Consider the following 24230-nt stretch of genomic DNA (forward strand, 5'->3'; position numbering starts at 1 on the left):
AGGAGATACACTGACTCTCCCTTGTGTTATCTCAACTTTAACTCCTGTAGGTCCTATTAAGTGGATTCGGGAATCCCCAGGTGAAGGGCACCCTATAGTTTGAGGACCGACCTGGGATTTTCCTCAAGCTTCCCCCATGACAGATTACTCAGTCTAAAAATCATCCCCAGTATTGCTATAGTTCTATTTTCCTGCCCAGGACAGGCTGAAGAGCTAAGGAGAAGGGGGCTTGCTTGCTGTGTATCACACAGTGTGTCAAACAAGTTGAATTCATTTTTCCAAAACAACTGGGGTGAGATTTCTTAGGAAGAGGTGTTAATACTGGGACTGTTTGAAAAATGCAGAAAGTGGGACAGTACAAGCCGTTTTCAGCGAAATGTAAAAAACAAGCATTCTGCTGATAGGTGTGGTGCCTGGTCAAGAATAGATCACTTTGCATTCTATTTCCATTTTAGCTTTGGAGATGGAAGGGCCCCTCCGCCCACGGTATGTGTGGAAGGAGCCAAACATCTAGATAAAAGGGAGGATTCTGTGATAGGAAGATATATGAAAATTATTCCTGAAGTGGCCAGAAAAACATTGATTTCAGGTCCACTTTGACTAAATGCAGGTTTGTTTCATAAAATTTTGTCCAAGACCTGCAGTAATAAAACATTCCACTTGTAAGTTTGACCACACAAACTTCAGGAAATACAAAGGTGGTTCTTATAATAACGTGAGTTCTTCTACAATTACATATTCATTTACTTTGAGACCTTCTTTACTAATTCTGGAAACCCTGGTGGCATAGTGGTTAAGAGCTACAGCTGCTAACCAAATGGTTGGCAGTTCAAATCCACCATGTGCTCCTTGGAAACTCTATGGGGCAGTTCTACTCTGTCCTATAGGTCGGTATGAGTCGGAATCAGCTAGAGGGCAACGGGTTTTTTTGTGGGGGGAGGTGGTTACTACTTCTGGAGGGAGTGGGGAAGGGCCTGGGAGAATCTCACAGTAGTTAAATGTTTTAATAGACTGGCTTTTCCTCATGTATTTGATCTTGAGAATTTTTAACCCTTTCCAACAATTTTAGCTGATAGACTTGTATCAGCTTCTTTTCACCTTATTTACTGCATAAAGTTGAATTTCATTCTTCCACAGAGAAGAAAAATTTTGCTGCAGCTGTTACCAAAATTTCTTTTTAAATCTTCCTTTAATTTTCCTGCAGCTGTTAGCAAAATTTCTTTTTAAATATTCCTTTCAATTTTTTTTGAGACGGATCATTAAAATTTTAAATCCTCTAGGACGTAAGGGTGTGAAATTATTATTTTTTTTCAGTAATCTTAGAGAACTTTACACGTAAACATTTGAAGAACTTTCAGATTTGTGTATGTTTTAAAAAAAAAACCAGCTGGCCAAATTTCTTTTCCTTAATTTGTTACTGGAGAATGGCCTCGGTTCTTGTCTTCAGTGTAGGAAAGAACTCAAACACTGAGACAAATAGCGCCACCTGAGCAGAGGTTTATTAGTTAACAGAGGGTTAGTAGTAAAAGTACACTTGACTAGGGAGCGTCAAGCGGGCTACTCAGGTAGAGAAAGAATCTGAGCCCCTGTAGTCCTTTTCTTAGGGTTTTATACCTTTCTTATCTCTTATCCGTCCCTGTTAACATTTAAAAGCCAGGTCAGGACCACCTCTGGAGACTATATTTTTAGCTTAATGTTTAACTATGTAGGGACCATCTTATTGAGGAATGTCACCACCCCTGTCTCTTCCTTTGTAGGGACTATGTTATTGAGGAATGTCACCACCCCTTGCCGCTTCCTCTTCCCTCATGCAAGCTCTCCCCCACTTCCATGCAAGTCCTTCCCCTAAAAAAAAAATCAGTATTTTATGTTAAGCAGAACTTGCTTTTTTATTCTTTTCAAAAATGTCAGTTAAATTAATTACTATAAGCACTAAAAGTTAATTTCAGGAATATCAAGAAGCCAAACGGGAAGAACCTATCAGATGAGCTTGCAATACTTTAACAGAAAAAACTAACTTTCCGAGTATTTGCAGAATTTATGCGAGGGGATAGGCCTCCCTCGTGATTTCAGTCATTATTATGCCACCATACTAGGTATTTCCCAAGTCCATATGATAAAGATGTAAGCATAAGTCCTCTAGTCTTGTTTTAAGGAAAAATTTCTTGTGTTTTCTGCTTTGCTACAGAATGACTGCCCTGTTTCAAGTTTTGAATCTGCTCATCTGTCACCTGCCCACAACAAAGTCAGAAGCAAAACGTCAGCATCAGTAATACCAGCAGGGAATAGCAAATGAGATTTCAGGCTGCCCACATTTTCAGGACGGACATGCAGAACTACCGTGGCAGAGAAAATGCTGTTCCTGATGCCTTTAACTTTGGAAGGGGTTGTCACATGGCCATGCCAGTCTAAAGGCAGCACATTCCTGGCTCATCTCCACTCTATTCGGGCATCTGGTGCAAATGAACATTATGCTCAGGTCTAAGGTGATGGAGTTGTTTGAACATTGCCTTATAAATCCTTGGGGAAAGATTCTGGTGGGAAAAGAGACATTTCTGCTCCAATTAAAGAGGGAGATCACATCAAGGGGGAGATGAGAAACTACCCAGAATAAAATGGTGGACCCCAGATCTTTGAGGATGTGGGAAAGAGTTTGCTGTAGGTACTTATTTGTTTACTTATTTTTAAATATACTTCTGCGATGACTCTGTCCTTAAATGTGATGCGATAGAAAGAGCGCCATCTTTGGAATCAGGCCCCGTGGTGGAACTCTGACTCTGCCTTCTACTAGCTGTGCAGCCAGTTTCTTAACTTCCTTGAACCTCATTCCTTCACCTATGAAACAGAGGTAATATATACTTCAAATAGCTGTTGAGATAAATGAGTAGCTACCCATAACGCATCAAACCCAGAGACTGCAGAAGTTAGGAGTTCAATGTGTTAGATTCCTCATTTCTTCCGTATTAGTTTCCTTCCCAAGACAAGCCTTTTTCCACCTCAGGGCCTTTGCACTGGCCATTCTCAGTGCCTGGAACACCCTCCTCCAATGGTCGTGATATTATTTAGGTCTCATGGAGCCATCTATCTCCTCAGAAGGGCCTTCCCTGTCTACTCTATTTAAAATGACCACCCCCAGTCACTCTGCCCTCAACTCCACTGTATTTTTATCACCTAACCTACTACCTGAACTTATAATGTTGTTGTTGTTAGTTGCTGTGGCGTCAATTTTCAACTTATGGCAAGCCCATGTGACAGAGTAGAACTGCTCCCATAGGGTTTTCTAGTAGGTAGTCTTTTTGAAAGCAGGTCCCAGGTCTTTCTCCGATGGAGCCCCTGGTGGGTTGGGTACCAACTTTCTGGTTAGTAGCCAAACACTTAAATGTTGCACCACCAGGGCTTCTTAAAATTATAATATGTAACAAGACAACAACAACAAAAAACTTCACTACCATCCAGTCCATGCTGACTCATAATGACCCTATGGGACAGAGTACAAGGGCCCCATAGCATTTCCAAGGCCATAAATCTTTACAGAAGCAGACTGCCACACCTTTCTCCTGTGGAGTGGCTGGTGGGTTCAAACCTTTCCATTCGCAGAGGAGTGCTTTAACCACTGCACCACTAGGGCCCCTCTCTGGCGTGTAATAGGGGCATGATAAATATTAGCTGGACGAGTTACTGAATTAATCAATCGAGATTCTCCCTACTACCAGGGAAGAACCCCTGGCGAATGCAAGAAGGAAGTTTTACTCTCTGCTTTTGCAGTGGCTGAGGGGTGCTGGGCAGTGATGGTGAGAGATGTGGGACCCATCTGATGAGTGAGACCTGCACAGGGCTGTGCAGATCACAGGCTACCTCAGAGGTTTTCTTAATGAAGCTCCCATAGCCCTGAGAAGTGTCATTGCTGTTCTATATCTAAATACTCTGAAGCCAGAAGCAGCAATACCCAAACCAAACCTGTTGCCATGGAGTTGATGCTGACTCATAAAAAAGCAACCCCATAACAAGTTTCAAATCTCTCAGTGGGAGAAAGGCTGGCTTTCACAATGTAAGCTTCTTATATCAATCACAGTGTATGAAAGGAAACCATGATTTGGCTGTTAAAAAGGGGAAGGGCATTGAACCTCCAGGGAAGGACTCTGACTTTTTTCTCAGGAATTTCATGCATAAACAGGAAAGTGAAAGTAGCTGATGTCTGCTCCTCTTCCAGACAAAACAGGCATTTCCAAGAATAGGAGAGTGAAAGGCATCCTGATCAGGCGGTTCTCTTGAGAAGGCTCAGTGAGAGAAGGGAAGGCATTTGGCCACTTGGGCCAGGACTCAGGTCCTCAATGTCGGGGAGGTCACCTCACACAGACCCCCAATGAAGGCATGGTCTTCACAGCACAATTTGTGCTTGGGATGATGGAACAGGTTTCAGGGTCAGTGCAGATGCCACGACGACCTCTTCTTTCCCCTCTCTACCCTGCCTCCTTCCTCCCTTTCTCCCTCCACACTGAGTGATGGCTGGTCAGGCTAAGCCCGTCTGCCACCCCCGCTCCTGGTCACTGAGCTTTGGAGGGAGAGCCAGCCCCTGGGTGCTGGGGCTACACTGAGGTGGAATTGAGGAATCTGCTATGGAAACTCTGAAAGCAACTTGATTCCTTCCCACACTGGACCCTGCATCCCTGCTTCACTAGGGAGGCCTGTTCCTCCCAAGCCACACTTGGAAAATGACACAGGTTCCTTGCTTCTCTGCCACATCAGGAAATATCCTGTCTCCTGGTCCTATGCAGGTAATCAGAAGTCCAATTAGTCTAATAAACAAGTCCCAGGTCCTTGTCAAATTTAAATCTCCCCTGACCCAGCTCAGTCCCATCTCAGACTGAGAAATCAGCAGAAGGGACAGGAAAAGAGCTTCTCCTCTGTTTCTTCCTCTGTGTCCTCTGCCCTGAATCCCTACCCTTTGGGAAACTTACTAGGTAGAGGGGGAAGAGGAGACTTAGCTGTTGGGGGCAGGAAAGGACTTACTCTTGTGCTATAGAGGCAATCCATGGCCTCTGGGGGTTGAAAATATCCATATATACCCTTTAGTAGGAGGAATAATGAGGGGCTCATGCAGAGGTCTGCACTGGGATTTGGGACAGGCAAGGTCCCCACCTGCAGCCCTCCTCTCCCCGCCTTGGTTTCTGCAACAGATGGGGTACTCAGCTGCTTTTGGCTGAGGCTGACTTGTCCCCAGAGACCATGTCCAGCCACTGTGCTCTCCCTGAGGCCCTTATTGTTAGCATGAAATGAAAGCACATCCCCAAGACATATGCCCCCTAAGTGATTCTTGTTGCCCACCTCTCAACCTGTCAGTTAGCTCTATAAGTGTCTTCCCAATTCGTTGTCAGCATTTGCTGTCTCTGCCAAAACCCTGGGGAAGCAGAGCCACTCTACCATCCTGTTACAGTCGCACTGCCTGTGCCCTGGGCATCTCCTTACTGACTGCAAAGCTCCGGGGAGCTTTTCCTACTGTTTCCCTTTCAGAATGAGGGAACCAGGATCACTGAGAGGTTAAGTGGCTTGCCCAAGGTCACAGCAGGAAGTGAGTAATGCTGGGACTCAAACCACACTATCTTCTCATGGTTGCCAGCGGGTCAATCAGCACCAGGCCAAGCTCTAAGGATAAACAATGAGCAACACACGCTTGACGCGTCAGATTCTGAGCTCATGGACTACGGCAAACACAGATGGTCACAAATCTATTACAGTGCTGTGTTAGGTGGTCATGAGCATGTCCAATGCTGTGAAGAAAAAGGACAGGGCATGTGGGAAGCAGATAACAGGTCTGGAGGCAGTGCCCGCAGCTTTATTGACAGAGCCTCCCCAAGGCCGCGGTGCCAGAGTAGAGAGCTAGATGTAGCCTTGTGAAGTGTTGTTCCAGCCAGTGGAAACAGCCCTTACAGAGGACTGGGCATGAGAGAAACTCAGAGCAGACTAAAACGTTGGAGAAGCCTTTATGGATGGAACGGGAAGATGTAGGGAGAGTCAGGAGGGCTATGGATGTAGCGGTCAATGTGCAACAGCTAAACCACGTGTGGTCTTGCAAGCCTGCTCAGGATTTCAGACTATCCTGCTAGCCTATCTTCCCCTGGTAATGAAGATATTGTTCTGGCCATGGAGTGGAAGTGACGCGGGCCAGGCAGTCACACTCCCCCATGCCCAGGGAACATCAGTGCTCCAGAGGCTGGCATGTGGCCCATGAAAGGCAATCAACGGTTTTGAGATGGATTTTTCCAGGTGGGTCAGGTAGGAACTTCTGCTTTCTTTCTCCTTAATGTATGAGGATATAAGAATGAAGGCCAGGGTGGCCTGTTGACTTGCTTTGTGTAAGTGGAGTCAGTTCTCTGACTGCCTCTACTTTTATAGCAAAGAAATGGGCATGGCCACCTGGTATGGGTCAGGAGGGGAGGGAGCTCAGAGATTCGGGTATGAAGTCAGTCTCATATATCTGACAACTTTGTTTTGTGCACCTACTATATGCTAGGCTGCGTGGTAGGCACTGGTGATAAGGCAGTATGTGTCCCACTGCCATAGAGCTTACATTGCAGAGGGGGCATAGAGAGTAAGTCATCAACCTGATCTGAAAACAGGGCTAAGAGGACCATAAGAAGCTACCTGTGGTCATGAAGGCCTCAGGGGAGTTGTGTCACTGTGAACTTGTAGCAGGCCCATGTATGTTCTTCTACAGTAGGTTCCTGCTCTCTAGGCACAGGGATTTGCAGGCAGATAAGGAGAAAGGACAGAGAAGGATGAAAAGAGTTCAGAGGACAAGCAGAGGATATTCATTTGAAATCCAAGCCCACAAAATCTCAGCAGGATAGGAAAGAGTGAGAAAACAGGAAGTGGCAAACCTCAAGAAGGGTGGAGAGAAGCTTCCTTGAGCAAGCAGGCTGGGGCGTCGGTCTGTGGAGAGAGGTAGAACATCTGCATTAGTGATGCTGGCTGTGGAGGATTTTCAGGTGATGCTCAGGGCAGCCAGGGACCATGTGACAGTGGAGGAGGCTGTGAGCAGGTAAAAGTCACAGTAAGGGAGGCCGGCAGCAAAGCAGGAGACCAGGGTATTCAGTGGGGTGTTTGCATGAAGTAGGACACCACCCAGGATGCTGAGGAGATAGAGGATGAGCTAGGCGCTGTGAGTCACTCATGGAAATGAGAGGGGTCTGCAAGGTCAGACAGAGACAAGCGTTAGTGCCAGGAGCAACTGTGATTACAAGAGGGTAGAGGGACAGAGGGCTGGGGGCAGGGTGCAGGATCTGGAGCTGGATGGAGCACGCCACAGCCCAGAGCAGGAAAAAAGCTGGGCAAGGGCAAGGCACCCCAGAGAAACAAATTTTCCATAAGTGTCTGCACTTATTGTGGGACTAGGTCTGACTTGGGGGGTTGAATGTTGCCAGTCACACAGGGCTCAGTGTCAATATTCTAGGACATAGTTTGACAGGGGGGTGGGCCAAGACAGGTGGGCAGGGACCCATTGCAGGCCACTCAGGCACGGATTCCTGCACGGGCTGCAGGGAGTTCTCTGGTGCCCTCCCACCTATGTGCGCACAGGACGGAGCTGCTCTGTCTCCTGCACCATCTGGACCCTCGAGCATCTAGAGATGAGAAACCTTTCCACTTCTGCTCTTTGAGAATTAGAGTCATTTCCAGGAACAGAAACTGAAACCTACCCTCACCAAAATCCCCTCCCCTTGGGTGCAAAGTCTGTGGGCAGGGAGGTGGACTTAGCTATAGAAAGAGCAGAGGGGTGAGAGCTGGGTTCAGGAAGGAAATTCAGAGCCCACAGGCTGTCACTTTCTAGCACTTCTTCTTTAGATCTCTTCGCTCTTCCTAAGTCCAACGTCTACACAAAACTTGATCTGCATTCCAGTTTGGACAGACTCAGAAGGAACTGCCTCTGTCTGGGAGGGCAAGGAGCCCTTCCCAGGGAAAAACGTGAAGTCCCAGGAGTGGTCCCTGACTGCTGATCACAGACACCCCTCTGCTTCCAGGAGCTGGTAAGCGAGAGAGTTGCTAAGAGGGCAACTTGGCTAATGACTGGGCTCATATTGAGACATTACAAGGTGGATCCTTGACACCAAGGGCAGTTGAGCTTGGGGTCTGGGTTCTTTTCATTTCAGTGACAAATTCAGAGCAGGTCCCATCTCTGACATTCCTAAGGGATCCAAGTAAAACCTTCTCAAATACCTTTGTTGTTCCAAACCCTACCCACCCATAAGTGTAGCTGGTAGTCACCTCTCACCTACGTGATCCTAGCATTAGATATTTTCTGGTGGGAACAAATTTGGAGAAAGGGGGCAGGATGTGCCACTCATATTCTCTTAGAGTCTAAGCAGAATCTCTTGATTTTCAACCTGGAGATGTCCTCCTGAAATCAGGGACAGCCACAGGCAATGTCTGGGACAGCCTGAAATTGTGATAGCCCATCAATTGGTTCACCAGGCTGAACCCCGCAGGGAATAGGGACCTGGGAGTTAGGGGTTCAGGAATGGAGCATTTATCCCTAATTGTTCCTCTAAGTTAAAAATGTTTACCTGCACTGGAGAGACCTGTCCTCACTGCAGGCACTAAATCTTTCCTTTGTAGATGACTTTAACGAGGTGTATGGTGGGGTGAGGGGTAGGAGGTAGCAATTTCTACCATCTTTCCAGAAAATGCCCTGTCCACAGATCATATAGAAAAATATCATGCTTTCCTGGAATAAATTAGCATATTGATTTTCCCTCAGCCTTTTCTGATGACGATCAAATGGGGAAAAAACCCAGGGCTTTGGCTCACTTTGTTTTCTGGGCACATGAAAGTCACTGATTTCCCAGAGTTCATAGCTGGTGCAAGGCCTGGCCCCACTTTTCTATGAGTCCATTTGTTTGGGGCTCAGGAGAGTTGGGCATGGCACGAAGTATACTTAGCCCTGCATGGAGCCTCCACTAACCTGTCTGCATGCCTTAGGTCATGAAATGTATTTAGGGAGTGTCTTAGTTTTCTGGGGCTCCCTTGACAAAAATATCACAAAGTGAGTGGCTTTGAAAAACAGAAATGTCTTGCCTTACAGTTCTGGAGGCTGACAGTCTGGGTTAAGGGCTTTGGCAGGACTAAGTTCTTTCTCTCTGTGCTCTAGGGGAAGATCTTCCCTTGTCTCTTCCAGATCCTGGTAGCCCCTGGCATTTCTTGGCACTCCTTGGTTTATAGACAGATCCTTACATGCTGTCTTGCCCCTGAGTGTGTGACTCTATTTCTGTGTCTGTTCTTCAGCTTTCTAAGATACCACTCAGATGGGATTAGGACCCACCCTACTCTGCTCTAAACTTAACTGAGAACAAAACAAAAATCCTCTTTCCAAACAAGGTTACATTCACTAGTACAGGGGCTAGAACTTCAACATATCTTTTTGGGAGACACAGTTCAATCCACAAAATGGGCTGTAATTAGCACTAAAAAGTTGGGGAGGGGGAGGACAAAAGCTCACAAAATAGACTAGACTAGACTAGAATATGTCAGAGTACAGAGTGGAGTTAAGGCAAATCCTTTCAGGATTCCCTTGTTTTAGGTATGTGCATGTGTGTGTAACTGTGTACTTGATTCCTTTAGGAAATGTATACTTCGTTGGAGGTCTCAGAAAGCTTTGGAAGATGTTCCTTACATAGGCTATCTCCTTTCTAAACATAGCTACCCACCTCTAGTTGGACCTGGTCTCTGGTGTCCCTCTAAAACGTCCTAATCCCCCTTTTCAAGGGCTCCTTGGCCCTTGTTCTGGGGTGGGGGAAATCCAGTGTCATAATCTGTACAGAGTTCTCAGAGAATGGAGTTGCACAGGGCAATTACCACCCAGGCCTACTTCTGACGACCTCCCCTAAACTTCCTCGTCGGCTCTCTGAGGCAGTGTCCTGGAGGCCCGTGCACACGAACTCACAGACACTCTGACACCTACTGGAGGACATTCCAACCTTATACAGAGCTGATCATGTTGCTCCCTGGCCTGGTAATATGACACACCAGCTTGCGCAGGTATAGCCATGGCAGAGCCCTGACACTGGGACTCAGCCAGGTCCACTGGGAAGCTGGGGAGTCCCCATCAAGGATGCAGAGCTATGGACCATATGACCAAGGGAGTTGGTGGGGGCGGTCAAGAGAGCTGGGTCTGAGGCCACAGAGCTAAAGGTTCTCTCTTCCACAGGGCCCAGTACTGGGTGGACAGATGGGCCCACAGGTTTGGGGAGGATGGCTTGGGTCACAGACATAGTCACAGAAAAGGTCTCGGAACGATCAGGGCCTTGTGCTGACCCCCACAACCATCATGGCACAGCCTGTACTCAGCAGTAAACAGTACCCACCTAGGGTGCATTTTTAGACGGCGTTTGTAAAAGAAGGCTACTTGGTCAGGAGACAAACATAACTTAAGGAAATTTGTAAACAAACAAACAAAAAAAAACACACACACACAAAGCAGAATTACAAGAAGTATTGAAGGAAGTCCTCAGACTACAGAACCAATGATATCACACAAAAATCCAAGACTAGAATACGGGGCAAATCAACCAGCTATCAACCCAGATAGGGAACTCAGACACAAAAAAATCAAAGCTAAAAAACTGAGAATAGGGAACCAGAGACATCAACATGTAAATGACGTCAATGTCAAAACAAAAAAGAGTGAATAAACAGTGTAGTCATAGAACTTCCATTTGGAGAGAAAGTTAAGGTGATATCAAGAAATAAAAGATTGGTTTAAACTCAAAAAAATAAAGGCGAATTTTAAGGTAACCACAAAGGAAGCTAAGAAACCTACCTATCAAAATAAAAAAGAAGAAGAAAAAAAAGACTTGAGGTGGGGCCAAGATGGCAGAATACACAGACGCTTCTGGCAAGCCCTCTTACAACAAAGACCCAAAGAAACAAGTGAAACGAGTATATTTATGACAAGTGAGAAGCCCTGAACATCAAACGCAAGGTTAGAAAACAAACTGAGGGACAGGGGCATGAAGAGACAGTTCAGAAGCAAAGAGGAGTTAGCGGACCTGAATCATTAGGAGCCCTCAGGCACCATTCCCAAGAGTGGCCTTGGTGGGCTGGTACTAGCGTTCAGCCGCAGTTTCCTCAGGGAGAAGCAGCCAGCCACACAGCCTACTCACACCTTCAGAACCAGAGAAGAACTGCGCTCTCAGCAAAATCTAAATACTTGCATATATGCCTCCAACCCCAAGCTGGCTTCAGCAGCTGCTCATTTACCTGGGCCTGAGATAGGCTCTGGTGAGTGCCTAGAGCCATCCTCCAGTCGTGGAAAAGGAATAAATTCACAATTTTGGGAAAAGAGAATTTGCTAGCTCCACTAACTAGGCGAGCTCAGGACAGAAGCGGCTCCTGTCCAGACATAAATGATCTGTGGACTTTGAGTACCTTTCACCCCTGCATGGACCTGTGTGGGCCTATTTCAGGAGAATAGGCCCTTGCTGGCAGACTACAACTATTTCAGCTGTGAGGTGGAGAGCTGGGCGTTTGATGTTTAACACTGCTTTGCCTATTAAACGGGGCCCTCACCTACCCACATAAGCGGCCTAAGGACTGGTGGCTTCACTCAGGTCACCCAGCCACCTGCAACAGGGGTCCAAGGGTAACTGGTACCTCCAAGTCCTTACAACCAAAAACATTATGTGCCCATGGTCTGTCTGCAGAACCTACCCACTGTATGCTCTAGGGAAGAGGGAAATGCTTTCCCCAGAGAGAGTTGGGGGATGATTCTCAGCCCTCTGCCTTGTTCAGAGCATGACCCCTGGTGCAATCAGATACCGGTACCTACACCAAACACCCCTACCCCTTTAAGACTATAGGACAGAGCCTGTACCACACACTTGATGATCAGCTACCTGGAAACCTGAGCTGAATTCATACAAGAAAACGGAATGGACTCCTAGACTGATATACCTGAGCTCTAGCCATCTAGGGGCAGGACATCAGAGCTCCAAAGGTGAAAATAATCGAGCTAACTCACACAAGCAACCCATCTGGATGTATCAAAACAAAACAAAGCAAGAAGCTACAATACAGTAAGGAAACATAAACTAACATGATAACTTAAGATGGCCCACAGAAAACAGTCAATAGCAAGTCACATAAAGAAACAGACCATAGTTACCTCAACAAGCTCTAAAAACAAGGAATCAAGGGATCTTCTAGAGGAAAGTGCCTTCCTGGAACTACCGGAGGCAGAATACAAAAGATTAATATACACAACCCTTCAAGACATCAGGAAGGAAACCAGGCAATACGTGGAACAAGCCAAGGAACACACAGATAAAGCAGCTGAAGAAATTAAAAAGGTTATTCAGGAACATAACAAAAAATGTAATAAGCTGAAAAAATCCATAGATAGACAGCAATCAGAAGTTCAGAAGATTAACAATAAAATAGCAGAATTAGACAACTCAATAGATAGTCAGAGGAGTAGAATTGAGCAATTGGAAGTCAGAATTTGTGAACTTGAAGATAAAGCTCTTGGCACCAATATATTTGAAGAAAAATCAGATAAAAGAATTTAAAGAAATGGAGAAAACTTAAAAATCATGTGGGAGCCTATCAAGAGAAATAACCTACGAGTGATTGGCGTTCCAGAACAGGGAACATAAGAGAAAAAACAGAGAGAATTGTTGAACATTTGTTGGCAGAAAACTTCCCTGATATCGTGAAAAATGAGAAGATAGTTACCAAGATGTTCATCAAAGTCCATATAAGATAGATGTTAAAAGAAAGTCACCGAGACATATTATGGTCAAACTTGCCAAAACCAAAGATAAAGAGAAAACTTTAAGAGCAGCTAGGGATAAACAAAAAATCTCCTACAAAGGAGAGTCAATAAGAATAAGCTCAGGCTACTCGGCAGAAACCATGCAGGCAAGAAGGAAATGGGATGACTTATTTAAAAAACTGAGGGAAAAAATTGCCAACCAAGAATCATATATCCAGTAAAACTGTCTCTCAGATACAAAGGTGAAATCAGGACATTTCCAGATAAACAGAAGTTTAGGGAATTTGTAAAAACCAAACTGAAACTACAAGAAATACTAAAGGGAGTTCTTTGCTTAGAAAATAAAGACTATCAGGCATCAACCCAACACTAGAACACTGGGCAGAGCAATCAGAAGTCAACTCAGACAGGGAAATCACAAAAATAAATCAAGATAAAAAAAAAAAGTGCTCAAAACAGGGAAACAGCAATGTCCTTGTGTAAAAGAAGACAACATTAAAACAACAAAGAGGGACTAAGAAATATAGTCATAGATCTTTCACATGGAGAGGAAGACAAGGTGATACAAAGAAGTAAAATTTAGGTCTAAATTTAGAAAAATAGGGGTAAATAATAAGTAACCACAAAGGAGACAAACTATCCTACCCATCAAAATAAAATACAAGAAAAAAACTGGGACTCAGCAGAAACCAAATTAACAACAACGAATATGAGGAAAAGACAATCTATAAAGATAATCTACTCAGCACATAAAATCAAGTGGGAAAAAGAAATTGTCAACAACACACAAAAAAAGACATCAAATTGATAGCACTAAATTCATACCTATCCATAATTACCCAGAATGTAAATGGACTAAATGCACCAGTAAAGAGATAGAGAGTGGCAGAATGGATTAAAAACATGATTCATCTATATGCCGCCTACAAGAAACACACCTTAGACTTAAAGACACAAACAAACTAAAACTCAAAGGATGGAAAAAATATATCAAGCAAACCACCATGACCAAAGAGCAGGAGTGGCAATATTAATTTCTGACAAAATAGACTTGAAAGTTAAATCCATCAGAAAGGATAAAGAAGGACACTGTATAATGATTAAAGGGACAATATACCAGGAGGATATAACCATATTAAATATTTATGCACCCAATGATAGGGCTGCAAGATACATAAAACAAACTCTATCAGCATTGAAAAGTGAAATAGCTCCACAATAATAGTAGGAGACTTCAACACACCACTTTCAGTGAAGGACAGGACATCCAGAAAGAAGCTCAAAAAGGACACGGAATCTGACTGAGACTAGAGGAATCCCGGCGGCCATGCTCCCCAGACCTTCTGTTGGCACAGGACAGGAACCATCCCCGAAGACAACTCATCAGACATGAAAGGGACTGGTCAGCGGGTGGGAGAGAGACGCTGATGAAGAGTGAGCTAATTATATCAGGTGGACACTTGAGATTGTGTTGGCAACTCTTGTCTGGAGGGGGGATGGGAGGATAGAGAGAGAGGGAAGCTGGCAAAATTGTCACGAAAGGAGAGACTGAAAGGGCTGACTCAAGAGGGGGAGAGCAAGTGGGAGTAGGGAGTGAGATGTATGTAAACTTACATGTGACAGACTGATTGGATTTGTAAACGTTCACTTGAAGCTTAATAAAAGTTATAAAAAAAAAAAAGGACACGGAAGATCTAAATGCCACAGTCAACCAACCTGACATCATAGACATGTACAGAACACTCCAGCCAACGGCAGCCAAGTATACTTTCTTCTCTAGTGCACATGGAACATTCTCTAGAATAGACTACATAGTAGGTCATAAAGCAAACCTTAGCAGAATCCAAAACACTGAAATATTACAAAGCATCTTCTCTGACTATAAAGCCACAAAAGCAGAAATCAATAACAGAAAAAGCAGGGAAGAGAAATCAAACACTTGGAAACTGAACAATGCCCTGCTCAAAAAAGACTGGATTATAGAAGACATTAAGGATGGAATAAAGAAATTCATAGAATCCAACGAGAACGAAAACACTTCCTATCAGAACCTTTGGGACACAGTGAAAGCAGCGCTCAGACGTCAATTTATATCAATAAATGCACACATCCAAAAGGAAGAAAGGGACCAAATCAAATAATTATCCCTACAACTTCAACAAAAAGAAAGAGAGCAACAAAAGAAACACTCAGGCACCAGAAGAAAACAAATAATAAAAATTAGAGAAGAACTAAATGAAATAGGAAACAGAAAAACAATTGAAAGAATTAACAAGACCAAAAGCTGGTTCTATGAAAAAACCAACAAAATTGATAAACCATTGGCGAAACTGACAAAAGAAAAACAGGAGAGGAAGCAAATAACCTGAATAAGAAATGAGATGGGCCATATCACAACTGACCCAACTGAAATTAAAAGAATCATATCAGATTACTACGAAAAATTGTACTCCAACAACTTTGAAAACCTAGAAGAAATGGATGATTTCCTAAAAACACACTACTTACCTACACTAACACAAACAGAGGTAGAACAACTAAATAGACCCATAACAAAAGAAGAGATTGAAAAGGTAATCGAAGAACTCCCAACAAAAAAATGCCCTGGCCCAGATGACTTCTCTGCGGAATTCTACCAAACTTTCAAGGAAGAGTTAACACCACTACTACTAAAGGTATTTCAGAGCACAGAAAAGGACGGAATACTCCCAAACTCATTCTATGAAGCCATCATATCCCTGATACCAAAACCAGGTAAAGACACCACAAAAAAAGAAAATTACAGACCTGTATCCCTCATGCACTTAGATGCAAAAATCCTCAACAAAATTCTAGCCAATAGAATTCAACAACATATCAAAAAAAATAATTCACCATGACCAAGTGGGATTCATATCAGGTATGCAGGGATGATTCAACATTAGAAAAACAATTAATGTAATCCATTATATAAATTAAAAAAAGGTAAGAATCACATGATTTTATCAATTGATGCCGAAAAGTGTTGATAAAAACTCTCAGCAAGATAGGAATAGAAGGAAAATTCCTCAACATAATAAAGGGCATTTATACAAAGCCAATAGCCAACATCATCCTATATGGAGGGAGCCTGAAAGCATTCCCCTTGAGATTGGGAACCAGACAAGGATGCCCTTTATCACCACTCTTATTCAACATTGTGCTGGAGGTCCTAGCCACAGCAATTAGGCTAGATAAAGATAAAGGCATCCAGGTTGGCAAGGAAGAAGTAAAATTATCTCTATTTGCAGACAACATGATCTTATACACAGAAAACCTTAAGGAATTTTCAAGAAAACTAATGAAAGTAATAGAAGAGTTCAGCAGAATATGGGGATACAAGATAAACATCCAAAAATCAGTCGGATTCCTCTACACCAACAAAAAGAACATCAAAGAGGAAATCACCAAATCAATACCATTTACAGTGGCCGCCAAGAAGATAAAATACTTAGGAATAAATCTTACCAGAGATGTAAAAGACATATACAAAGGAAACTACAAAACACTTCTGCAGGAAACCAAAAGAGGCCTACATAAGTGGAAAAACATACCCTGCTCATGGATAGGAAGACTTAACATTACAAAAATGTCTATTCTACCAAAAACGATCTATAGATTTAAAGTAATTCCGATCGAAATTCCAACAACGTTCTTTAATGAGATGGAGAAACAAATCACCAACTTCATATGGAAGGGAAAGGGGCCCCAGAGAAGTACACCATTACTGAAAAAGAACAAAGTGGGAGGCCTAACTCTACCTGATTTTAGAACCTATTATACCACCACAGTAGTCAAAACAGCCTGGTACTGGTACAAAAACAGATACGTAGACCAATGGAACGGAATTGAAATCCAGACATAAATCCATCCACATATGAGCAGTTGATATTTGACAAAGGCCCCAAAACACTTAAACGGGGGAAAAGACAGTCTTTTTAACAAATGGTGCTTGCATAACTGGATATCCATCTGCAAAAAAATGAAACAAGACCCATACCTCACTCCATGCACAAAAAAGAGCTCAAAATGGATCAAAGACCTGAATATAAAATCTAAAACGATAAAGATCATGGAAGAAAAAATAGGGACAACATCAGGAACCCTAATACATGGCGTAAACAGTGTACAAAACATTATTAAGAATGCAGAAGAAAAACTAGATAGCTGGGTTGCAGCTCCTAAAAATCAAACACCTATGCTCATCCAAAGACTTCAGCAAAAGAGTAAGAAGACTACCTACAGACTGGGAAAAAGTTTTTAGCTATGACATTTCTGATCAGTGCCTGATCTCTGAAATCTACATGATACTGCAAAAACTCAACTGCAAGAAGACAAATAACCCAATTAAAAAATGGGCAAAAGATATGAATAGACAGACACTTCACTAAAGAAGACATTCAGGTAGCTAACAGATACATGAGGAAATGCTCATGATCATTAGCCATTAGGGAAATGCGGATCAAAACTATAATGAGATTTCGTCTCACTCCCACAAGGCTGGCATTAATCCAAAAAACACAAAACAACAAATGCTGGACAGGCTGTGAAGAGATTGGAACACTTCTACACTGCTGGTGGGAATGTAAAATGGTACAACCACTTTGGAAATCCATTTGGTGCTTCCTTTAAAAGCTAGAAATAGAACTACCATAAGATCCAGTAATCCCACTCCTTGGAATATACCCTAGAGAAATAAGAGCCTTTACACGAACAGATAAAAGCATACCCATATTCATTGCAACAGTGTTTACAATAGCAAAAAGTTGGAACCAACCAAAGTGCCCATCAACGGATGAATGGATAAATAAATTATGGTATATTCACACAGTGATGAGTCTGTGAAACATTTCATAACATGGAGGAATCTGGAAGCTATTACGCTGAGTGAAAGTAATCAGTTGCAAAAGGACAAATATTGGATAAGACCACTGTTACAAGAACTCGAGAAATAGTTTAAACAGGGAAGAAAATATTCTTTGATGGTTATGAAAGGAGGGAGGGAGGGAGGGTAGGAGCGGAGAATTCACTAGATAGTAGATAAAAACTAATTTAGGTGACGGGAAAGACAAGACACAATACAGGCAAGGTCAGCACCATTGGACTAAACCAAATGCAAAGAAGTGACCTGAATAAACTGAATGCTTCGAAGGCCAGCGTAGCGGGGCGGGCGGGGGTTTGGGGACCATGGTTTCAGGGGACATCTAAGTCAATTGGCATGATAAAATCTATTAAGAAAAAAAAAAAGCTATGGAGACCTGGAGAGAAGACTTTTAAATTCCCAAAAGCATACTATTTAGGAAACCCATTTAGCCTGTCTCTAGGTGATGCAAACTGTTTGCACCTGACTGCTAACCTAAAGATTGAAACTTCAAACCCATCTAGCAACACTGCAGAAGGAAGGCTTGGCGATCTGCTCCCTTGAATATTATGGCCCAGAAAACCCCATGGGCAGTTCTACTCTGTAACACATGGAGTTGCCATGAGTAGGAATCAACTTGAAGACAGTGGGTATAAGACAGTACTCTCTGGGTCTTGAAAGGCATCAGATTTATTTTTGACCAAGTTCCTCTGAGGCATGTCAGCCAGGAAGGAGAGAATGTGGCCTACAGCCTGAGTAATGGAACTTCTCCCAGAGCACAGCGTTGTGCTCTTCACTGCTTCAGGCCCCGCACCTGCGACAGTGCCTAGATCATGGTGGGCACTCGCGTGATGTGGAATCAACTCCATTTATTGACACAGATCAAAACACACCGTGTTCAAAAGATTTCATGTCCAAAGTCCTCACAATCCCTCCTAGCCTAAAAGTTCTATGTGTGTTCTCTTCGATTGCCCACAGGTGAGGAGGGTTTGTTAATCTCCCTTGGTCAGCATGAGGAAGTCTAAGCCAAAATCGGACTCCAGCTCTTTCCCCTGCTGCGTGGGCAGCCCACTGGATGTAAAACTCTCTGAGGCTCCTGGTCTGCTTTACCTAAGCTTCATTCTGTGACTAAGTTTTAGAGAGCAAAGGGTCAATCTGACACTGCTTCCTAGTTACCATCTGCCCTCCCCAGATCCACCACCTTTGTCTGTGTGGACTCATTTCTGAATGAGCTTTCCCTTCCATTTCCTGCAGCTGCACTACACCTGTTCCATTGTCTCCATAGCCCCCAGCAGCCGGCTCCACCCACCGCCAGGAGATAGGGTTTGGTTCCCTGCAGGCTGTTGAATCCTTTTGCGGGGTTTGAAGACACCTGTTTCAAACCCTGCTCAAAAGCACACACATTCACACAGCCTTAGGATATATGGGATAGGATTCTTCTGGATCCATCCCCTGTTCCCTAAGTGAGCCCTTGGTTCCCTCCTGACTTTGCCTGAGGTCAGGCGACAGTCCCAGGAGAGCTGTGCTGCAGAGATGGACGAGGGGTTCTTGTCTGGGAGCCCTGAGTATTACTTTGCTTGGCACATTTTATCTTTTGGTTGTGATGAGTATTTTTTTCTCCGTTGAATAACAAAACCCATCTTCTTTTAACTGGTAGGTAGTTGGAAATGTTACTTTTGGCTCCAGTAGAGAGATACCCAGAAAATCAAACACATTGCCAAAGAGGACCAGCCAGTGGTTCCATTCCCCTTTCTTACTCCAAGGGACTTCTCCAAGGCACACCCTCTCTAAGGATACTCTGAGCCTGAGAGAGTGTGTTTGCTGACTGATAGACTGTGTTTCTTGTGGCTCATTATGTAGAGTGACAAACAGCTTAATGTATCACCTTGCATTGTCTCCCATCCTTTCTGAACTCACTTCTCCTTTCCCCCCTTCTCGCTGTCTTGGAAGTACAGCTTCCAAATCAAGCAGTAGCATTAATCATTTTAAGGATCCTAGACTAGGACGTATGCATGCACGTGCAGAAACAGACACAACAAAGGTTTTATAAAACTGTATTTGCCATTAATACACTTGACGAAGTCTCTATTCTGTTCCATCATTAAAAATGTTAGTATGAGCCACTTGGTTGCTTTTACAACCTTTAAATGGTTCATGTGCCACAATGTGAAAAATGGTGATCTAGGGAATGATCAGTGTTTCTGGATACAAGGGAACTGAGGAATGACTGAGACATGGCTTGGAGAACTGGTAGAGTCTAAGGCATCAGAGTCCTTCATGGATCCCAAAACCAACCTGGTCCAAAGTCCAGCCTTGCTTCCCTTGTGGATTGATTTTAAAGGGGCTCGAAGATTCATCTCTGGTGATGGCTGATTCGACTCCTCTCAGGCAAACAAGACTTGATTATCAGCACACCACTTTGATCATGGTGCTGGTCATTGCAGGTAAAAATGCAAGAGGTGTGAACTGATCATGGGTGCACACACAATGGAGAGAGCCTGATAACGTCCCCATGCTTCAGTCTTCAGAAAGTGGACAGGAAAATTGTAGGTAGAAGGGGACAGCTGTGGCCGCAGAGGACAGTTTTCTTTAATGCAGCTGAAATTTTGCTTCCAGTTGGAGAAAAAGGCCAGTTGGACACCTCTATTCTGAAGATCCATGATTCCCAAGTCCCCCGTCCCTAGCAGATCTAGCCTTTGCCATTGATGTGCGTCCATCCATCTGTTTTTCACCAGACCATTCAAATCGAGAAATTCCATCTCTCCATGCTGAAATCAATAGAAGTAGCCTCAGTCAGGAAGAGAATATGAGAAGCAAGCAAACACTCATCCCAGGCTACAAATTCAGGCTGTCCGAGGGAATCATGACAGCAGAAGCATCTAAGTAATAGTCACATTGCCATTATATGGAACGAATTCATTCCGGTTTTGACTGGGTTGTAATTTGAGCACTGGAAATAATATGAGAGGAGTTATGCTCCTTATTAATTACAACTTTCTAATTATCTCAGCCTACCACTATCTTTCTAGAAACTTCTCAAATCAGAGGTTTATGGAAAATCCTAAAGCTAGATTTATTTTATCTCAGGATGATACCTTTCCTCTGGTATATTTCAAAGCAGTATTCTCTGCCTTTAAGACAGAGGTAGTGTGGTGAAGTGAGTTTCTTTACATGGTCTTTTGCCTCAGTTCTGTGAAAAAGAAAACAGTTTGGGAGATTTTTCCCCTGAGCCCTGAGGAGTTGTTACAGTTCCCCTTGACACAGCTGCCCTTGTCCTTTGGAGAAGCTTGTTAATTTTACCCAGGCAAGAAGCCAGTCACCGTCAGCAGAAAAGTCAGCTATTATGCAAATGGGGTGCATAAAATCCCCCCAATAGGATTGAGCTAGTTGCCTATATAAGCACCCATCCCACAGACATTGAGGTGGACCTCACTGCCATCAAGAAGAAGAGCCTGAAGCAGAACTGGTCCTTTGGAACGAGGGTCCCTGTGTTGAGAACCTCCTAGACCCAGGAGACAGAGCTGTAACACGGAAGTGGTGGCAGCACAACCAGGAGATTGGCATGAAACGGTGTGGTTTGTTTCCCGGCCCGTACAGTGAGGCGATTACAGAGGGCTCTCCCAACCATGGAGCGAGAGAGCTTAGGGCCTTCGGGCAGGAGGCTTGCTGGCAGAGTAGAGTGCCTCCAAACAGTTGTTGTTGGAACTAAAAAGCTGAAACACTTGCCTAAGCAGGGCAGATGTCAGGCTTGAGAGGGGCAGAGGCCAGCTGGGGCAGAGGTTAGGCCTGAGCAGAGACAGAGGAGGCCAGGGCCGAGCAGAGGCATGGTAGCAACAGCCAAGAAGAAGCTGCCCTGATTGAAGAACTGTACCCTGAGTTAGTCTTGTTACTCCTAAGTTAATCCTGATCCCACGTTACTTCCCTAATAAACCATATAACCGTGAGTGTGATTTGTGAGTTCTGTGTGGCTATTGCAATGAATTATCGCACAGGACAGAGAAGTAGGGAGGGACGTGGGGAGGATTGCTGGTGTCAGAAATGGTAAAAACATTGGGGAAATGACATTTTTTAATGTAATGGAGAAACAGATCACCAACTTCATATGGAAGGGAAAGAAGCCTCAGATAAGTAAAGCATTCCTGAAAAAGCAGAAAATGGGAGGCCTCACTCTACCTGATTTTAGAACCTATTATACAGCCACAGTAGTCAAAACAGCCTGGTACTGGTACAACAACAGGCACATAGACCAATGGAACAGAATTGAGAACCCAGATATAAATCCATCCACATATGAGCATCTGATATTTGACAAAGGCCCAGTGTCAGTTAATTGGGGAAAAGATGGTCTTTTTAACAAATGGTGCTGGCATAAGTGGATATCCATTTGCAAAAAAAATGAAACAGGACCCCTACCTCACACCACGCACAAAAACTAACTCCAAGTGGATCAAAGACCTAAACATAAAGACTAAAACGATAAAGATCGTGGAAGAAAAAATAGGGACAACGTTAGGAGCCCTAATACAAGGCATAAACAGAATACAAAACATTACCAAAAATGACGAAGAGAAACCAGAAAAGTGGGAGCTCCTAAAAATCAAACACCTATGCTCATCTAAAGACTTCACCAAAAGAGTAAAAAGACCACCTACAGATTAGGAAAGAATTTTCAGCTCTGACATCTCCGACCAGCGCCTGATCTCTAAAATCTATATGCTTCTGTCAAAACTCAACCACAAAAAGACAAACAACCCAATCAAGAAATGGGCAAAGGATATGAACACACACTTCACTAAAGAAGATATTCAGGAGCAGCGTGGGCCTGCAATCCCCGCCGTGGCCACTCACCTGCCGCGGCCACTCACCTGCTCGCTGGACAAACCCCGAGACCCACACCCAGACCCATGTCCTCTACCTTGCTTGTCTTTACGCCCCCTCCCCCTCCACCATGGTCCCATGCTTCCTGAGTCTGGGTTGGGGTCATTAAAACTACTAGTGGAAATAATAAGGAAAAGGAAAACTGCCTTTCCTTTAAGAAAAAAAAAAAAAACCTTATGGGACCACGAATGTACATGTGGTCGGACTTTGCCCAAACAGATGTTAAGCAACACATACCCGTATGTTCGTTAAGTCCAATTGGCTTATGGTTTTATTTAAATTCTCAGTGCCCTTGGTCATCTTCTTCTTAGATGTTCTGTTTATAATTGAAAGCGGTGTGTTGAAGTCCCCTACTATTATTGTGGAGTTGTTTATTTCTCCTTTCATATTAGTCAGTATTTTTTTCATCCATTTGGGTGCATTGCTGTCAGGAGCACATACATTTGTAATTGTTGTCTTCCTCCTGGATTGACTCTTTTTTTATTACTACGTAATGTCCTTCTTTATCTCTTGTAACAGATTTTGATTTAAAGTCTATTTTATCTGATATCAGTATAGCCACCCGTGTTCTTTTTTGTTTATTGGTTACATGGAACATTTTTCTCCGTTCTTTTATTTTCAGTGAGTTTGTGTCCTTATGTCTAAGATGTGTTTGTTTCTTGTAGACAACAAAATGATGGATTGTGTTTTTTTATCCATTCTGCCACTCTCTATCTTTTGCAAGGGGGGTTTAGACAATTTATATTTAAGGTTATTAGTGAAAACGACGTGTCTACCTCACTCATTTTGCTCTATATTTTTTGAGTGTTTCATGTCTTCTTTCTTAACCTGATTTTTCTATTTCTGTTTGTATTTGGCTGCTGCCTTGTGATGCGCCTTTGTGCTATCTCCCTTCTTCTGAATGTTTTTTCTTGGTCATTTCTTAGTGGTTATCGCATGTGTTACATGACACAACCTACAATTGCAACAATGTTTAACATATGAACAACAGTTAACATACAACCTTAACATAATAAAATCTATTCCTTTCGATCCTCCCACCCCCAATTCTGTTGTTGTGTCTCTATTAACATCAATATACAACTTATGTTTGATATAGTTTACTTTGTACTTATTTTTTTTACAAACTTGATATTGTATTGTTTGTGGGATTTAATTATTGAATTTATTCCCTGAAAATATCATGTACTTGGTCTTTATGATTGCCCAGGTTATTGCGTTTTTTGTGGGGTGATCTCTCTCTCATATTTTTTGTTTATTTTCTTCCCGTGCATGGATGATTACTCATTTAATGCTCTTACCTTTCCACTTGGAGTACTCCCTGGAGAAATACTTGCAGAGCTGGGCTGGCAGTGGCAAATTGCCAGAGCTTCTGTTTTGGAGGGAATGTTTTGACTCCCCCCTTGTTTCTGAATGACAACTTTGCTGGGAAAGGATTCTTGGTTGGGGATTGTTTCCTTTCAGCGTTTTGAATATGTCGCTCCATTGTCTTTTGGCCTCTAAGGTTTCTGGGGAGATATTCACACTGATTCTTATGAAAGCTCCTTGGTATATTATACTGCATTTTTCTCTTGCGACTTTCAGAATTCTCCCCTTGTCTTTGGTTTTCAAGAATTTTATTAGGATATGACGCAGAGTTGATCTTTTTTGTGTCTCTTCTAATTGGAGTTTGTGTAGCTTCCTCTATATGCAAGTTTGGTTCTCCATTCA

At 43.3% G+C, this 24230-nt stretch overlaps 3 protein-coding genes across 29 annotated transcripts in view; 2 read left to right on the plus strand and 1 right to left on the minus strand.

Annotated features, from left to right (window-relative positions):
* LOC126070179 (interferon-inducible GTPase 1-like) overlaps positions 1-24230 on the plus strand; it is a 186387-nt gene that overhangs the window by 99186 nt on the left and 62971 nt on the right. For 3 of the 15 annotated variants that reach the window (XM_049874111.1, XM_049874110.1, XM_049874112.1), the window contains 2 exons: positions 2189-2658; positions 7840-8021. The exons of 3 other annotated variants lie outside the window; for them this stretch is intronic. The gene's annotated coding sequence lies outside the window, so the exon portion shown is untranslated. Of the gene's footprint in view, positions 1-12; positions 47-2188; positions 2659-3154; positions 6274-6342; positions 7040-7839; positions 8022-24230 lie in introns of those variants that run through there. 9 more of the 15 variants (XM_049874114.1, XM_049874117.1, XM_049874115.1 and 6 more) reach the window with 9 other exon arrangements.
* IRGM (immunity related GTPase M) overlaps positions 1-24230 on the minus strand; it is a 145244-nt gene that overhangs the window by 93462 nt on the left and 27552 nt on the right. The window contains exon 4 of one of the 13 annotated variants that reach the window (XR_007516159.1): positions 15249-20410. The exons of the other annotated variants lie outside the window; for them this stretch is intronic. The gene's annotated coding sequence lies outside the window, so the exon portion shown is untranslated. Of the gene's footprint in view, positions 1-15248; positions 20411-24230 lie in introns of those variants that run through there. 13 annotated transcript variants of the gene reach the window in all.
* The window catches only part of LOC126070178 (interferon-inducible GTPase 1-like), a 96203-nt gene that overhangs the window by 61612 nt on the left and 10361 nt on the right, over positions 1-24230 (plus strand). The window lies entirely within an intron of this gene.

This window comes from Elephas maximus, chromosome 2 (genome assembly GCF_024166365.1).
Source record: "Elephas maximus indicus isolate mEleMax1 chromosome 2, mEleMax1 primary haplotype, whole genome shotgun sequence".
Classification (NCBI taxonomy): domain Eukaryota; kingdom Metazoa; phylum Chordata; class Mammalia; order Proboscidea; family Elephantidae; genus Elephas; species Elephas maximus.